General features: G+C 36.2%; 1 pseudogene; it reads left to right on the forward strand.

Annotated features, from left to right (window-relative positions):
* The first annotated feature begins 7,144 nt into the window (after positions 1-7,144).
* Positions 7,145-9,786, forward strand: LOC143627853 (putative late blight resistance protein homolog R1B-14; annotated as a pseudogene).
* The last annotated feature ends 9,034 nt before the right edge of the window (positions 9,787-18,820 follow it).

The raw sequence follows: 18,820 nt of genomic DNA on the forward strand, positions 1-18,820 counted from the left end.
TCGGGTTTTTTAACGAGGACAACAGGGGAAACATTTTAGTTTTTTTTTATTTTTTTTGTTTTTGATTTATATTTTGAGTTATGATTTTTTTTAATTATTTTTCTAGGGTTTTTTTTTATCTCAACTCATTCTGACCCATTCCGACCTGAACCCATTTCAACCCGGACCCGTTCCGACCCAACCCAAAACATCCCTTTTTTTAGTTAACCCGTTCTGGCCCATGACCTGTTTTGACCTGACCCAACTAATTTGTCACCCTTATCTGATATTAATTAGCACATGTGGCAAGAGGTTGGGCTATTCAACGGGCTAAAACAGGATCGGGCCAATTTGGATTAGGGTCAAAAATGGCCGCTTTTAATTATTGTCAAAATTTATTAGATGGCATATGGTATGGAATAACGAGAGATGGAATGAAATTGATCATTGCAAAGGAATGAAAAAATGAGTGTTTGGTTAGTTAATAGAATGGAATGATCTATTACATAGGGGTTGTTTGGTAGCCTCTTAACAGTCATTAAGAGGCTACCTCTTAATGGTTCATAACCTCTTAGGACTCGCTCGTTTCATAGAATGGAATGGAATTGCAATTGGAATTTGCATAGGATTTGGAATTATAAGGAATTGGATTTTGAATCTGAACATTCCAATAGGAATTGGAATTTGAAGGAATTGAAATCCAATTCCATGCTTGATGTGTTCGTTTGACATGAATTGAAATCGAGTTTTTTTAACGAAGATAACGGCGAAAACATTTTATTTTTTAAAATATTTCTGTTTATTATTTATATTTTGCGTTATGATTTTTTTATTATCATTTTTTAAATTTTCTTAGGGGTTTTCTATTAAGATCAAAAACCCCTCAAAAAAATATTCAGAAATAATAATAAAACATTCATAACTCAAAATATAAATCAAAAACGAAAAAAGTAAAAAAAAAACAAAATATTTTATTCGTTGTTCTCGTTAAAAAAAATATATCTCGACAAAATATTTCAACGAATTCACTTGAAATACTCCACATATTGGAAGGATTTAGAATCCCTTTATTTAAAGGAATTTGAAGGAATTGGATTTCAATTTCAATTCCTTGACAACCGAACGCATCAAAAGGAAATTAAGATTCCAATTCCAACAAAACGAACACGCCATGTCATGGGATTTTAATTCCAATTCCTTTGAATTCCCACGAATTCTGTGAAACGAACGCGCTCTTAATGGTTAAAAGGTAACCATTAAGAGGTAGCCTCTTAACCAATCAAACTTACGATTGCCTCTTAACCATTAAGAGGCTATGGGCCATTAAGAGGTAGCCTCTTAAAGATTGTTAAGAGGCTACCAACCAGTCCTATAGTCCATTCAATTCCCTCTAAAATACCCAAATTCATTTCATCCACCATCCTTGTTTGTCATTCCATTCCATCTTTCACTTTGCACACCTCCATCACCTTTCCACCATCGCCACCAACACCAACCACCGCCAACTCCGACCATCGCTGCCACCCATCATCACATGTCCATGATCCGACCATCGTCGCCACCCACCACCACTGCCCAACACCTCCTCTAGCCATCGTTGTTGCCACCCACCACCACCGTTGCCGCCACCCGCCACCCACCGCCTCCTCTAACCATCGCCGCTGTCACCCAACACCACTGTCATCGACGCCACCTACTACGTAGCACCGCCGTTACCCACCACTACCGTCCACCACCACCGCCAACCCTGCCTACGCCACACACTAGGTACCCCCGACGCTACCCACCGCCACCGTCCACCACCACCAACCGTCGCCGCCTCCAACCATTGCCGCCACCACCCGTCACCACCACTACTACCCACTACCACCATCGCCATCGCCGCCGCCCACCACCACCATCACCCAACACTACCTCCATACCACCACTAGAACCTCAAGTCATCACCAACTTTATTTTATTTCTTCATCTACCAAACAACACAAAGTAATGATTAATTCCATTCCCATATGGTAACAAAGTAATACAATGGAATGGAAATGAGCCATTCCATTACCTCATCCATTCTATTCCCACATCCATTCCATTCCCTCGTCCATTTGAAAACCCCATACCAAACAGACCCTTATTGTTATAGATATATGCTGTTGAAATTGATTATCTTATACTAGTTACTAATTAGCATGGATAGCAAAAGAGGAGGTTGAGCTGTGCAACATGTCATTTAAGGGCGTGTATGGTTTACATAATACGAAAACACAGAGTTTGTGGGTTTGGGTGGGTTTAGTATAAAATGGGTTCGAGTCAAACCTCCGAACATGTTTAACTAGACGGGGGCCGTGTTTGTGTTAACTCGACGACTTGACCCATTTAACCTATTTATTTATTTTACATCTTTCGAGTGTGTATTATATCATAAATTTAAATTGGTTGGGTATCTTATGTCTAGTCTTAAAACTTTAAACTTACAAGAAAAATTGACTTAGAATTTATAATTAAACAGAGAAATTTGATTTGCATCCCTGAACTTATAGGGCGGTGCAGGTTCTGACACCAGAAATCGAAATGCACATAACATCCTTGTATTTTTTTTGGGCGGGCAAAGTAGAATCCTTCCACCATAACATTTGTCAGTCGGTTAAAGATTTTGGGCGCCTAAACCGGTCTTCGGTGTGGTTTCACGGTTGGTTTGAAAATTTTTAAACCTTAGTGAACGGTTTGGTTTATGATTTATACCGAAAACCAACCGTATAAAACCGGACTGGACCGGACCATACAGTTTATGTAACATTTCGGATTTTCTAAACCGTATTCGTTTACTCATAACCCGAACCGGGAATATTTTAGATCATTATAATTAATCAAGAAACAAATATTTAAGTTTCTAAAGTTCACTTTGGACCCTTCAAGTTTTATATATCCTTTATTTCTTATTTATATTATAAAAAGTTCAATAAGTAACCAAATATCAAAGTTCAGGGACCAAATCTGCCATTTAGTGAAACTCCACCATAGGTGGCCGGAGCGCCGCGCGGGCAGACTCCCCACTCCCGGCGCGTGCCGCCATGGCCTAGCTGGTCAGATCATTTAACTTGATTTCGTTTCCTAGTTCGTTTAAGGTATAAAATCGTTTATTTTAAGCATGTTTGAGTGAATTAAGGACCAAGTAAACATAATATAACTAAAATACAAGTTCTAATTCGTTTCTTATTGCCCAAGGTCAAATCTTTACGAATCTTTTGTTGATTCTTTCCCTTAAACCATATTTACTTGCTTAAACGGGTCAAAAAGACTATAATTAGTTCGGTTTATGTTTTCCTATATAAATAACCATTAAAATCTGCTGTAAACTTTAATCAAACCCTAAAGAACATCCCTCAGCCGTCTCTAGCCTCTGCCATCTCGTGTTGCCTTCGGTTTTTGGTGTTTTGTTAAAGAACCGTTCATATCCGTTTGACTTTGCAAGTTCAAGAACCTTTGACTTCCGTTTCTCATCAATCCTTTCCCTTTCTGGGTAAGTTATAATCGTTAATACATATTCCCTAGTCAATAAACTTCAATCAATTTCGGTGGTTGAAGGGTGTTGACTGGTCAATTCCTTTAAAACCCGATAAAGGGTAAAACAGTCAACAAGTTTGACTTTGCGTTTTCTCGCACTTCTGGTCGGATTCAACGTTCGGTCCAGAAGACTTTTATTCTCGTAACGTAATTTGAAGGCTACTGCCCAAAACCCGACTTCCGACTCGCTGTTCGAATTCTGGTTAGTACCAGCTCGCTTAAATCTTAAATTCAACATAACTAGAGTTCTACTCATCCGTTTGGATTGATTCCAGCGGCATTAAGTTCGTTTTTATTTATAGTTTCATATCAAAAAGTTTCATGTTCTGATCTATTATCTCGTTTGACACGTATTGGACGACTCGCTTATCCGTTGACTCGTTTATTCTTAATTATACTCAATTGCCTTTAATCTAAGGTGAGTTTGATCATTCCCCTTTTTATACACTGTTTTCTAACGTTTTGGGACATATGCGTACTTACTCATATTTTCAACTCTATATATATACTCAAAATCGCAAACATAATTATTGTGTGAATATCAGTTGAATGCTATTTGCTAATTGCTACATGTTTAATTGTTTACTTGATAACGTTCAGAGAGGTCCAAAATATCCCCTTGTATAGGGTTCTCATTAGTATGATCATTCGACCATCTTAGTAACTGGAGCCCGATTCGCTTGGCGAAGGTAAACCGACAATTTAGTCATTGTAATCAATGTCCGATTCGCTTGGCAACAATTCATTGGCACACGTGTACAACTTGGTTTTGGTTTGTTAAGGTTTGATTGATTATTACCACATAGATTGGTTTGCGCATTTAACACTTATCATTTATTATTTATTTATTATATAACTATTTGTTGTGTCAAAATTGGTTATCATCTCACTCAACATGTTTGTTGACAAAACTCCATTTTCTACGCATATGCAGGTTGCCTGAGTTGAAGGATGGATACTTAGAAAGACCTTAGGGTTATATTGAAGATAAACTTGATTTTAAATTATTGTATTTATTTATATGAATTGTTTCGTTGTATTTGATTATTGTGTGTGTTATTTGAACAAAATAATTAATTAGATATTGTCATTTATATTTATGATAGTATCTTCGCCCCGGTATTTCCGCCTTAGGTTGGGGTGTGACAGTTTAATCATATATATTTTTAAGTATTTTTATATATATGTGTGTATGTATGTGGGTATGTGTGTGTCTATATATATATATATATATTACTAGACACATATAATATTTTGTATTAATATGTGCATATAAATATGCATTAATAAATATTGACAGTAACTAAAACATAGTGGGCTAAGGCCAAGTCCAAAACGCAAGAAACATTGTTCGGTCTTAAAAATTTTTAACTGAGAACAAAATCAGTAGATGCTAGTTAAATTTCATAATTTATTAAGAACTTTACAATAAAATATCATAAATCATTTTAGACATTTTATATAAATTCTGACACGCCTAAACAATGAAGCCAAACCAGAACCAAACCGTTACTAACGATTCGGTTTGGTTCAGCGGTTTGGTTTTGGTTTACGAAAAATAAAAACCGTCACTAACGGTTTGGTTACGGTTTGACCTGAAAACCGTGAAAACCGGACTATGAACACCCTTAGGTGTATGTGTCGTGACTGGTCGGGTTCTCAATATGTATATGAAAACTGCCAGTTGCCACCGATCTTTCTATATATAGTGATGAGTCATCGCGACACTTCTTGCATGCAGAAGGGAGGCATGTATACACATCAACACTTGGTAGCCATCATGACATTTGTCATGTGTGTTGCGATACATGGCAGCTCAGAGCATCTCCAATGAACACACAAATCATTGTTTTAAATTGCCAACTCAACATGACCGGGTCCACCCTGGGCCCCTTCATAGCTGCGCCCCTGTCCCCCGTGTATTTTTTATGAGTGGATGCGAGCGAAAGTGAATAGAAAAAATAATAAATAGAAGAATAATAATTATTATTTAATTGAATATTGACAAATATGTGGAATGGATGACTTGGATGTAGAGATTTTTAAATGAAACAAATTTAGTAAAATGTGATTTTTAGTTTATTTATGGATTGAAATGTGATATTTGTCATGAAGGGTGGTGGTAGGATGGTTTAATTTAAGTGAAAATAAAATTATTGAACAAAAATTATAAATTTAAAATTATTTGACTAAAATCGTAGATTTGGTCAAATCATAGAGGTGAAAACTACCGTTCTCTCTTAATATAATTATCCATTAAATATTATATATATTACAATTGTGAGATTGGTTGTGTGAGGGAAAATTACTATTCACTTCAAATTGTGCATAATGGTATCTACTTTGTGCTTATTGATTTGTACGAATAATTGTCATTTTCTTATGTACTACTCGATCCAAAACGCATGTATAGTTGCTTTGTATATTATAAAAATGTTTGTGTATTGTTGGTTGTAAATCATGTTGTTGATGTAGTAACTATATTAGTTATTGGACACTCTACTTACCTTTTTTGACTTTGTGTAGCAAAAGAAGTTTCACGCACTCAATTAACTTGCCATAAAAAAAATTAATAAACCGTTTATTAAGTTGGATTGTGAGTTAAAAGTCGGTTTTGAATAATCATGTATTAATGTTCTTTTTATTTGTTGATGCTTCAGATTTTCGCTAAAATTTTATTTGAAGTTATGATGGTTTCTTGAGCTTTATAGACGGCGGTTTTTCTAGGTCTCTTTGTTTCCTATTTTTAAATGCTTGAATTCAAAATTCTGAAATTGACAATTCAAACCTTCAAAACGAGTAATCTAAGTACGATTTTCAATTAGAAAGAAATCATGTGGAGATAGAGGTGGTGCCATGGTGGTTGATGGTTATGAAGCGTATAGGGTGGTTTCGTTTTTTTATAGAAAGTCTTGAATGTTATAAACGAATTTTAATTGACGACCGATTTTGTAGTAACATGTGGACGTCGTTAGGTTTTCGGGGTTACGCTTTCATACCCCCAAAATACTAGTTTTTTTACATATTTTATAAGATCATTATGACGTCATCTGTTTGGTTTGACCTGCGTTTATGAAAACGTTGGTACTTCGGATGCATCCAAAAACCTAAAACAACTCGGAAACAAGATAGTTAAGTCGATGTGAAAGTCATAAGTTGCTACTCGACCGGGGTTAATTTCCATAAAACTTCTACGGATCTAATCTGGTTTGTGTTTTTGTTTCTGTTTGATTTTCTACGGTGAATATCTGTTAGAATCGATTGTTATTTCGTGAATGTTTTGAGGAAATTGGCTACCTAAATACCACCTTACCTTGAATCGTATATCAGACCTAATCTCAATTTTAGTTTCGTTCCTTAACTATGAGGAGAAAGTTTGAACGGTTGACATTCATGTTATGAATATGTGATGCAGACATGTTGGTGTAGTTAACTTTCATACTGGTTCATCATAATTTAATAGATGATATATGTTTTCTATGGTGTGTTAGCAAGTGTTATTTCCTATTTTTTAGTATGTTATGATATAAAGATGCTCTTCTAGTTTGCCATTAAAAGGCATTCCTTATTGTTCCAGGTGAAGTGATTTATAATTTTTGGATCCAAAATGGCGGTTGCTCAGGTTGAATCTCTATTGTGCAATCTAAATCAACTGCTGCTCTACAAAACTGATTTGATATATGGAGTAAAGGATCAAGTTGAACTTCTTTACAACGAACTTGGCTTGATGAAAGTAATTCTCAAAGATTTGAAAACAAAACATAATGATTATAATGGATTTGTAACAGATTTAGTAAGGCTGATCAGAGATGTAGCCTATGAAGCTGAAGACATCATTGACACATTTGTGGTTAATAATGCAGCCATGCATGAAGAAAGGAGCATATTTGACCATTCCTTTGATCATCCAGATATGCTTCTATCTGTTATTAAAGATATTCAATCCATCAAGGCAAAAATGAAGGAGATTTACGATAAAAAGTTGTTTGATCGTCATGTTGGTAAGTCTTCAAAGAAATCTTCACTGTCACAAAGAAGAAAACTAGAGGATGAAGAAGATTATGTTATTGGTTTTGATGAAGAAGAAAAACAAGTAGTGAGTCGACTCACTGATATCAATGTATCTCTAGAAGTTGTCTCGGTGATTGGTACTGGTGGACTTGGCAAGACAACTCTTGCTAAAAAGGTTTACCGTCATCCCGCCATTAAGTTTCACTTCTTTGTTCGCGCTTGGGTGTATGTTTCCCAAGAATACAACCGAAAAGAAGTACTTTTGGCTATTTTGGGCTCTCTAATCCCGCCTTCTTATCATACTTCTAAAATGAATGAGGAAATGATAATTGAAGAAATATGCAAGCATTTGTACAGTCAACGATATCTCATTGTGTTAGATGATGTATGGACAGCCGATGCGTGGTATGATCTCAGCACAGTTTTACCCAACCAAGATTGCGGAAGTAGAATACTGTTAACAACCCGCAACACCGAGTTGGCTTTGCTTGCAAACCCTGTTACCCCACCCCTTCGTTTGCGGTTTCTGAATGAAGATGAAAGTTTTGAACTACTTTCTACAAATGCATTTAAAAAACGAAGTTGCCCGTTTGAGCTGGTTGAACTTGGCAAAACAATAGCTAAAAAATGTGATGGGTTGCCACTTGCGATAGTTGTAATTGCTGGACTTCTTTTGAAGAAAGATAAAACATTCGACATGTGGAAAAATGTTGCTGAAAGTGTTGGTTCTTATGTTGCAAGAGACCCGAAGCAGTGTTTGGATGTATTGGCATTAAGTTACAAGCATTTACCCAATCATTTGAAGGCGTGCTTCCTCTATTTTGGTGATTTTCCTGAAAATTTTCATGTGCCTGTTTCGCAGCTGGTTATGTTATGGGTGGCAGAGGGGTTTATACAAGAAAGCGAGCAAGAATGTTTGGAAGATTTAGCCGAGGGATATTTGGAAGATCTTGTTGAACGGAATCTGATATTGATCGCGGAAAGGAGAGCAAACGGAAGGATAAAAACATGTTGTGTTCATGATATGTTGCGCGACTTTTGCATACGTGAAGCACGAGAAGAGAAGTTTTTACAAGTAATTAATAGAAACATACATGATCAAGCTTCTTTGATCTCATCCGGAAGCTATAATTATCACCGGCGTCTTTGTGTTCATTCAGGTGTCATGAACTTTATTCACTCCAAACCTTTGGGTCCGCACGTTCGGTCTTTCTTGTGTTTTCTGTTGGAAGAAACAGAATTATCTGGAGAACATACATCTTTCATTTATGAAGCTTTTAAGATAGTTCGTGTGTTGGATATCAGATCCATCAGCATTTCCCGCTTCCTGGTTGAAATCACACAAATGGTGCATTTAAGGTACATTTCCATTTCTGGAGACTTTAAGGTTCTTCCTCCATCCATTTCCAAGTTATGGAGTCTTCAATCTTTAATCGTTCAGACAACATCGCGAGACCTTGACATTCAAGTACACAATTTAGACATCTGATTACAAATGCGTTGAGTCATCTACGTTGGCCTCAAGCCCAAAGCCAAATGGATATAGAACACTCGTCTGTGCAAGGAAACATGCAAACCTTGTCTATTATTTCACCTAATAGTTGCACTGAGAGCATCTTTGCTAGAACTCCTAATCTTAAAAATCTTGGAATTTGTGGAAAACTTGTCATTCTCATGGAAGTAGAGAAGGGTTCTAGTATGTTTTCTAACCTTGCTAAGCTCGATCGCCTCGAGAAATTGAAGTTATTAAATGTCACGTCTCCACGTCAGCCATCCGAAGGTAGGTTGAGAAGTCTTCCACCATCATACAAATTCCCGCCCCATTTAAACAAGCTGACTTTGTCAAACACCTTGTTAGACTGGAAACATATGTCTGCAATAGCCATTCTGCCATATCTTGAAGTGCTCAAACTGAAAATGTATGCATTTACGGGACCTCGATGGGAGTCACTTAACGGTGGGTTTCGGCTACTTAAATATTTGCTGATCGGAAAAACGGACTTGGTGCATTGGGAGGCTTCGGGTCATCACTTCCCTAGATTAGAACACATTGTACTTGAGCAGTGTGGTGATTTGGTGGCTGTTCCTCGTGGGTTGGCAGATGTGTCTACACTACAGAGTATGGAGCTGCATCACACGCCGTCTGCTATATCTTCTGCACGGTTAATCCATGAACGCAAGAAAAAGCAAAGTAATGGCTTTAAGCTGCTAATTTCTCCTCCCCGATTAGTTGCGTGACCATCCTTATTCTGGTAAACTTCTTACTCAACCTTCCAAATCTTGGTTTACCTGTTTACTTGCTTTTCGAAATATGTTTATGGCTTATTCATTGTAACCATGGTTTTGTTATTCTGAATCTAACACATGGGCATGATTACAACATCTTACATTTCTGTTTTTGTGTTGTGATTTAACAGATGTCCAGTGGTTCTCATGCAGCAGCAGCAGATGTATTATTCTCTACAATTATGCTCAAAGTTGTGGAGCTTTCATACTGCTCTCTCTCTCTCTCTCTCTCTTTTGTGGCATTGCATGCTTGTTTTAGTTGCAGCTCATTTTCTTAATACTATATATATTGCGTTCAAAATTCAACTTAAACTTATTAATTAATTATCCATCTTCTTGTTAGTAGGGGTGCGTTCGTTTCACTGTAATGGAATGGAATTTGGATGGAATTGGAATTGATTTTCATTCCTTAAGGTGTTTGTTTTGTCGGAATTGGTATCTTAAGTATATTTTGGTGTGTTTGGTTGACAAAGAATTGGAATTGGAATTCAATTCCTTCAAAATCCTTTAAATAAAGGAATTCCAAATCATTTCCATCATGTGAAGGAATTCAAGTAAATTCGTTAGAATCTTTAATTGGTCAACAGACGTGGTTATGTTTGACTTATTCACATCTAGATCATAAATGTTTGGAGTCCATATGCAAGGAGACATTGCTTTGGCTAATTCAAAATGAAGGGTGATATAAAGTAGGTGCATTCATGCTAGTTAGTAGTTTCGGCTCCATATTAAGGATATCGTCACTAGGCTGTGGTAAAACCTAAGGGTTGTTTTTCTCGAGCGTTGAGGCAGTAACTTGACGTTAATTCTGTCGGTTTCGGTTATGTTCGTTGCATTGTTGGAATTAAAACAAAAACAAAAATATATAAAAAATAAACATTGAGGATGATCATTGGGGTGACGTCGGTTGGTAAAACTCATGCGTAGTTCGGTTGCATAACCATACCGTGTCGGTTCGCCATCGCGACACGTGTTTTTTGTACGGTTTAGTGGAGACACCATCGATCCCGGTTGATTTGGCGTTATTTTTTAGCATTTAAAAGAAAAACATTACGCCGGGTAAAACACCTAGTTACATATAATAAACTTCCTGGCTATATACTATTTGGTCTACATCCCGCGTTACAACATGTAAATGACACGAATTCGGTTGGTATTAGCGGTACCGATGCTAAATCTTAAACATGATTTATTAAGTAAAAAAAACGTGTACTTTTCTAAAGAAATTTACATATGTATTTAAAAAAGGACTTGGACATGCACAGTCTCCCACATGAATAAAAATAATAAAAAAAATATGCATGGCAAAATCGAAAACCAGAGGATAATTTTTTCACATTAAATCCAGTAACAAAGAGGATATGAACATGCGCAGTCTCCCACAAGAAACTTAACAAGGAATTCCCTAGCCATCAGACCATGACAATCAATTAAAGATCAGCTCATATAATTCATCTTAAAAGTTAAAGGCTTAAAGATCTTGTGACACCAACTACCACTTTTACTATATGTAGTAATTAACTTTTTTTTTTCAAAACCTTATATTGTATGCATACATATTTCTTTCAAACACATACTCTCAAATCATCAAATCCTCCAAAAAAAAAAAAAAAAATCTCTATATTTTTTCAAAAACTGTCATCACACTCCGACTCTCCATCCAACTTGGGAACACTCCATGAGTTGCTTTTAACCGCTGCATAGGTGGCCGTTCAACTTTCAAAAGACGAATTGAAGCCGAATTGTCACAACGACGTACTAGACAACCAGATCTTAAATGTGATCGGCAGGGTGCTCACGCGTGTTTGGTGAATGATTATTTTTCTTACAACTAGTTGTATAACGATAAAAAATTTCAACGCCGATTTCGTATGAGTTAAGACTTTTTTTCTGGTGGCAATTACATATATTCCCTTCTTAAGTTTCCTTATTACATATTTACGCTACCCTAAAATATTAATTGCATATTTTCCCTTTCTAAACCATATATATTACATATCTCCTTATTTCATCAAAATTAACCAATTAAATGACTCTTTTACCTAGGGATGTGCAAATTCGATACCGGTACCGGTACCAAAATCGGTTCCGAATCGGTACCAAAGTTGAGTTTCTGGACCGATACCAAATTGAAAAACCGAAACCAAATTGAAACGAAATTGAAGCGAACAACGGATGAATTTGGTGGGCCATGTCAATATGGCTGTTTGACAATGGTCACTTTAAATAGTATTTTACCCCCACGTGTTACGTAGAGAAATCAGTCGGTAAAACCTTGGTATTGCAGTGGCGAGTTATCACAAATTTTCTCGGTATTGGCTACATTTATTATGGTACCAGAACAAAACCTAATAAATGAATTCATCAAATTAATATATTTAAAATCAGTCAGTATCGGTTGCGTTCGTTATGGTATAAACAACTACGGCTGTAAACGAACCGAACGAACACGAACAAGGCCTTGTTCATGTTCGTTCGTTAAGAAAATAATGTGTTCACGAATGGTTCACGAACACTTGCCGAATGAGATTTTGTGTTCGCGTTTGTTCATTAAGGAAATTAATGTGTTCATGAACGATTCACGAACACAAATAAAATCAGCAGAGCCTAGATATTGGGACCGATCTATTCATCAATGTAAATAATGAAAGCTTGTAAACGAATCGAATGAACACGAACAATGGCATGTTCGTGTTCGTTCATTTAACTTTAAAAGAACACGGACACTTAATCGAACAAATATTTATGTTAATGTTTGTTTATTTTAAAAGAGACATTTGTGTTAGTTTGCTTAAAATCTAAACAAACATATATGAACAAATGTAAATGAACACAAACAAAAATAAACGAACTTAAATGAAAACACTTAAACAAAACAAAAATTAACAAATATAATAATATATTTAAGCACATGACCTATCTAGATAATATTTAATTATTTTCTATTAATACATAAACGAGCATAATTAAACAGACATAAACGAACTTAAATAAACGAACATAAATGAACGAACGGAACATGTGTTCATGCTCGTTCGTTTAATTAAACGAACACAATTTTTTGTTCATGTTCGTTCATTTATTATATAAACGAACATAAACGAACTTTCCGTCGAACGGTTCACGAAAGTTCATCGAACGCTCGGTTCGTTTACAGGCCTATAAACAACGTTGGTAAACCCAAGCGTTAAAACCCATAAAATATGAGAGTCAAATTAACATATAAAAAAATAAGGAATTTTGGTTTTTAATGTTTCTAACTTTCATCTGTTGGCTGATAATATTCCCAACTTTCAATTCGTTACACACCACTCCCAACTTTCATCCTATTTGTTTCTGGCACTCCCAAATTTAACGGACCCTAACTCCGTTAGTTTTCGTGCTGGAGTGGCATTTTATATTATAAAAAGTATGTTGTGGGTCCCACTCCATCTTCTTCCTTCAACATAAAGCCCCAACAACCTTCATTAGCACCACCACCACCCACCAGGCACCACCACCCAGGTTGACCCGAACCCGATCCGTTTAGCTAAACAGGTTCGCCGATTTGACTTGAAACTAACCTGGGCCCATTTATTCCAAACCCGCGAATTACTTGTCGCGTGCAAACACCCAACATCAAATTCATCAACAAAAACGCAATTGGAACCACCAGCACCGTCATGTTAATCCAATTATTCTCTATGTTTTTGCCAAGTATTGCTCTGAAATCATACTTGTCACTCTTGTAGGTATGATTCAGTATCTAATTGATTTTCTTGTCTTCTCTTTTGACTTCAAACTCAATCCAATTGTATCTGGGCCAGTGACGGAACCAGAACATTTCAATCAGAGGGTCACAATATAACATTTTTTATATCGTAACTAAACTTATAAAAATGCATATCGTTAGCTAACAATCTTATTTTTTTTTATTAAAGCTTAGCTTTAATTATTTTTACCGTAATATCCCAACTAAGTACATTGTAAAAATTATTCTTTAATTATATATTTTATTAAAAGAACAGGAAAACTTAAGAAAAATCAAATTAAGTTAAATTTTTTTTTTGAACGGCCAACTAAGTAACGCGTACGCGAGCCCCCATTGGCTAAAGGTAGCCCGAACCGGCCACAAGTCCGGACGGACGGAGCGCCTAGCGGTCCACCAATTGAGGGATTCCGCGGATAAAACCCAACCCTCACGCCCGCCAAACGGCACGACAGCGAGAAGCCGGTAAAACAGGGTGAGATCAGGACTCGAACCCTGGCAAGCCCAGTTCATCCCTTATATCTTTCATATAAATTGGCGATAGTGAGGTTTGAACCCCCTAACTCTTACTAGTAAAGTGAGTGCTCTACCATTGAGCCAAGTTAATAAGAGCCGAATGTAAATAATGATAAAACTAATTAATAATGCAAGAGTTAACTAAAAAAAGATAATTAATAAACAAGGGGTTAACTTGTACGATTTCTAAAAGAAATAAAATAAAAAATGACATGTCCAATCACTTATGGGTAGGTAGGTATAAAATAGGTATATTGAGTGGTAAAAACTAAAAAGCATTTCTTTATTTTATGGGAAAGTTCTGAAAAGATCTAAAAAAAGAGTGAGATTTCCATAATAGTCTTGAAAATCTAACATTTCAGAAATAGTCCACCGAAATCAATCGGAGCCGATAGATTTGGAACAAATCTGATGGTTTTTGCCAGCCACTAAGAAAATGCCAAGTGTCCCATTACTCATCTACCCAATTGATTTTTCCCTCAAACTGATCGGTCCAGATAGTCTTGTGATGAAAACCATCTCATCTTAAAACCATCTCCCCAGCTTCCTTTCCCCTTGCTTTCATCTCCAACGTTGGTTTTCAAATAAAGATGAGTTTTGTGTTTTTTTGAAATACATCCGAGGAGATGTATTTCAAGTGAGTTTCATCTCCGCAGAAGATTTGTATCTTAAACCATAAATCATATTCATCTTCATCTTCATCTTCTTCATCTTCATCTTCATCTTCCGGCCAACTTTCCGACCACCGGCACCACCACCGTCCCTCCACTTGTCGGCAAAAACCCACCACCACCACTCCATCTTTCGGCAAAAACACACCTCATAAACCACCACCACTCCACCGAAGGTGAAAATTTTTTTGGCCCTTAAATAAAAGGAGTATTTTGTTGAGTTTAAACAATTTAATTTTGATATAGGCTTAATTGGTTATAATTTAGGTTGTGTAAAAAACTTTTATATAAAAATATGATTAAACATGTCTCATATGAGACTAGACCCATAACCTTTTGGTTGGGAGTAATACCTCTTTACAACTAGACCAAACTAATGTTTATGCAAATGAGTTTAAACACTAAATATACATATTATTTTAATAAAAATACATATAATTTTAAAAAAAAATCAGGCCTAGTGGGGTGTCAGGCCTGTGATTGTCGACCACCCAGCCCCCCCTATGGGCCGGCCCTGCCTGTAAATGCTAGTTCCGGCTGGCCGAAGGGTCAACGGACCCTCCTGACCCCCCTTTGAATCCGTCCCTGATCTGGGCTTTTATGAATTTACTCATATTTCAAAACCATAACTGATTACTTAAGTATGGCTCAATAGTTAAGCTCACGATGCCTAAAACTAAATTTGGGTAGGGCTATTCATGAGCCGAGCCAAGTCAAGCTGAGGAAAGCTCAAGCTCGACTCAGTTTCAAAACCGAGCTAAAAATTGTAGTTGGGTGGTGATGGTGGTGGTGGTGGAGATGGCCGGTGGTGGTGGTAATAAAGGTTGTTGGGGTTTTATGTTGAAGAAAGAATATGGTATGGAACCTACAACATGCTTTTATTAATAAAAAATGCCATGTCAGCACAAAACCTAACAAAGTTAGGGCCCGTTAAGTTCGGGAGTGTCAGGAACAAATATGGTGAAAGTTAGGAGTAGTGTGTAACGAATCAAAAGTGGGAAGCGTTATCAACCAACGGATGAAAGTTGAGAGTATTAAAAACCAATATTCCAAAAAATAAAACATTTAAAACGACATTTATGCAGTCGGTACTGAAAGAGTGAAAAATTGCTTTCGTTGTTGTGGAGGAAGAAGCCTTCATATCTTAATGCACGTATTAAATTTATTTGGGGCTATTAGAGCGGGGCCCACTTTTTGGGGAATATGAGTTAAAGCAATAACAAGAATATTTCTAGTTTCATAATCCCTGAAGAGAAGGTTCACTAATAGACCTAGGGAGGGAGAAGTCATTTGACTTATTCATATCCAGATCATGAATGTTTGGAATCCATATTTTGCAAGGAGACATTGGTTTTGCTAATTCGAAATGAAGGGTGATATAAAGTAGGTCTGGAATTAAAACAAAAACAAAAATATAAAAAAAAATAAACATTGAGGATGATCATTGGGCTGACGTCGGTTGGTAAAACTCATACGTAGTTCGGTTGCATAACCATACCATGTTGGTTTGCCACCGCGACACGCGTTTTTGTACGGTTTAGTGGAGACACCATCGATCCCGTTGATCTGGCGTCATTTTTTAACATTTAAAAGAAAAACATGATGCCGGGTAGGACACCTAGTTACATATAATAAACTTCCTGGCTATATACTATTTGGTCTACATCCCGCGTTACAACATGTAAATGACACGAATTTAGTTGGTATTGATGGTACCGATGCTAAATCTTAAACATGATTTATTAAGTAAAAAAACGTGTACTTTTCTAAAGAAATTTAAATATATATTTAGAAAAAAAAGGACTTGAACATGCTCAGTCTCCCACATGAATAAAAACAATAAAAACAATAGCCTAAAATAGCCTTTTCTATAGAGAGAAAGCCCAAAATTTTAGGAAAATGATATTTTTAAATCTCGTCTTGAGAGACGAGATTATACCACCACTACCCACCGTTCGTCCCCACCACCCACCCACCGTCCGCCACCACCATCGATCACCACCCCGTCGGGTGGGTGGTAGACGGTGGTGGTGGAGGACGGTGGGTGGTGGTGATGGATGGTGGTGGCGGACGATGGTGGTGGGTGGGGGGGGGGTGGATGGTGGTGGTGGTGGAATCTCGTCTCTTAAGACGAGATTTAAAAATCTCTTTTTCTTAGAATTTGAAAATATGGACGGAAAAGGTAAGAAACATAAAAAAACAGTCTCTCAAGACGGTATTTTGAGAATAAAAGTTTAGGAAAAATTTGAACTTTTACTCTAACATTTCAAAATTATTTGGACTTTACCTTCAATATCTTCCGAAATCTGGTCTGCTACCTAACCTTCTTTAAAGATTTGGTATGCTCCCTTTATACTATTATCTTTTTCCAATGCGTCTGTTTAGTCCAAATTCTAAAAAAATTCTAATGAAAAAATGGTCATTTTGGACTTCCTCTCTCTAGAAGGACTATTTTGGAAATTTTCTCTATGTTAAAATGTGTTTGGAAAAAATTAACTTTTTTTTTTCAAAACCTGATATTGTATGCATACATATTTCTTTCAAACACTACCCTATACTCTCAAATCATCAAATCCTCAAAAAAAAAATCTCTATATTTTTTCAAAAACACTACCCTATGTTAAAATATGTTTGACAATCACTAAAATCATTTTTACTTTAGCTTTTTGAAAGGGCTAAAATGCAGTTTTCTAAAAAGCTCAAATCTTAGCTTTTCAAATGGCTTTTTGAAAAAACCAATAAGCCAATAATCATTTTTCAAACCCAATCCCAAACATGCTCAAAGAATCTCGTGAATGTTGTGGTTGTGAATACAGTTGAATGGAGAGGCCTGACAATTTGGGGGTATTGTTGATTGAAAGGATAAAAGGGTAATTGAATATTAGAAGGAGAAATATGTAATTAAGGTTTTAATATAAGGGAAATATGTAATTAAGAGATTTAATGGGGATATATGTAAAAACCTTTTTTTTTTCCGAATCACTGGCAATTTAGAAAACGAATATACATTTTTCAAACAAACAAAGGATGCAAGACATAAAGTTGTGTTTTTATAGCTTTGCAAAAGTGTACGGCCTCCATTCATCAGCTAGTATACGACATGCCGACCGATGCGTGGGACGAATATTTAAGGATGTACAAATGAACATGTCGGGATTGTCTTGACCATTTTTGCAAAGGTATATTTTTATTATTATTATTTTACATCGAGACAAAGGCAAGCTGTCAACAAGCTGCGACGCTACCCCTTTTTGAATTGCAAAACCTAATATTTTATTATTATGTTGAATTATTTAAAATTATTTTTGTTAAATTTTATTATTTTCAATTATTACTGTTATTATTATTATTTATAATTATGGTTATTATTATTATTTATAATTATTATTTTCAGTTATATTATTATTATTATTATTATTATTTATAATTACTTATTATTAGGTATTTTTGATCTCTATGGACAAGGGTATTTGAGGAGTTCGACCTCCAGTGACATCCCGCTTTTATATTAGGCACATCAACGGATACATGGTTTTCCCAGGATGTTGGTAGTCCTGATTGCACGCACTGGAGGTGGGCGGCATGTCCAACTGATTGGAAAGGGCAACACCATCAAGGTGATCACGGTGGTCTAACCCTTATACAAGCAGTTGTGTCACGAGATCTTTGGTTTTGGCATGTGTACTTTGGTATGGGTGGCACAAACAATGATATCGTTGTTTGTAAAATCATAGAAAATTTTCGATGATGTCATAGATTATTTTATGCAAATGATGTGTACAAAGTTGATGAAAAGCCTTTCATGCCCCGATGACGATAAACGTGTGTATTACAAGAAAAGACATGAGTCGATAAGGAAAGATATCAAATGGGCATTCGAGGTGTTAAAGAGACGATAACTATCATTGCCCAACCATCATATATACTTGAAAAGAAAAAAATGAGAAACATAATGTATACATGCATTATATTATGTAATACGATATTGGAGGACACGTGCATAGTCATTTGTGCTGACTTTGACAATACTATTCAGTCTTCGAACCCACTT

The sequence above is a fragment of the Bidens hawaiensis genome, unplaced genomic scaffold (genome assembly GCF_021521415.1).
Source record: "Bidens hawaiensis isolate Kalapana, Puna unplaced genomic scaffold, B.hawaiensis_p1.1 tig00000055_1, whole genome shotgun sequence".
Taxonomy (NCBI): Eukaryota; Viridiplantae; Streptophyta; class Magnoliopsida; order Asterales; family Asteraceae; genus Bidens; species Bidens hawaiensis.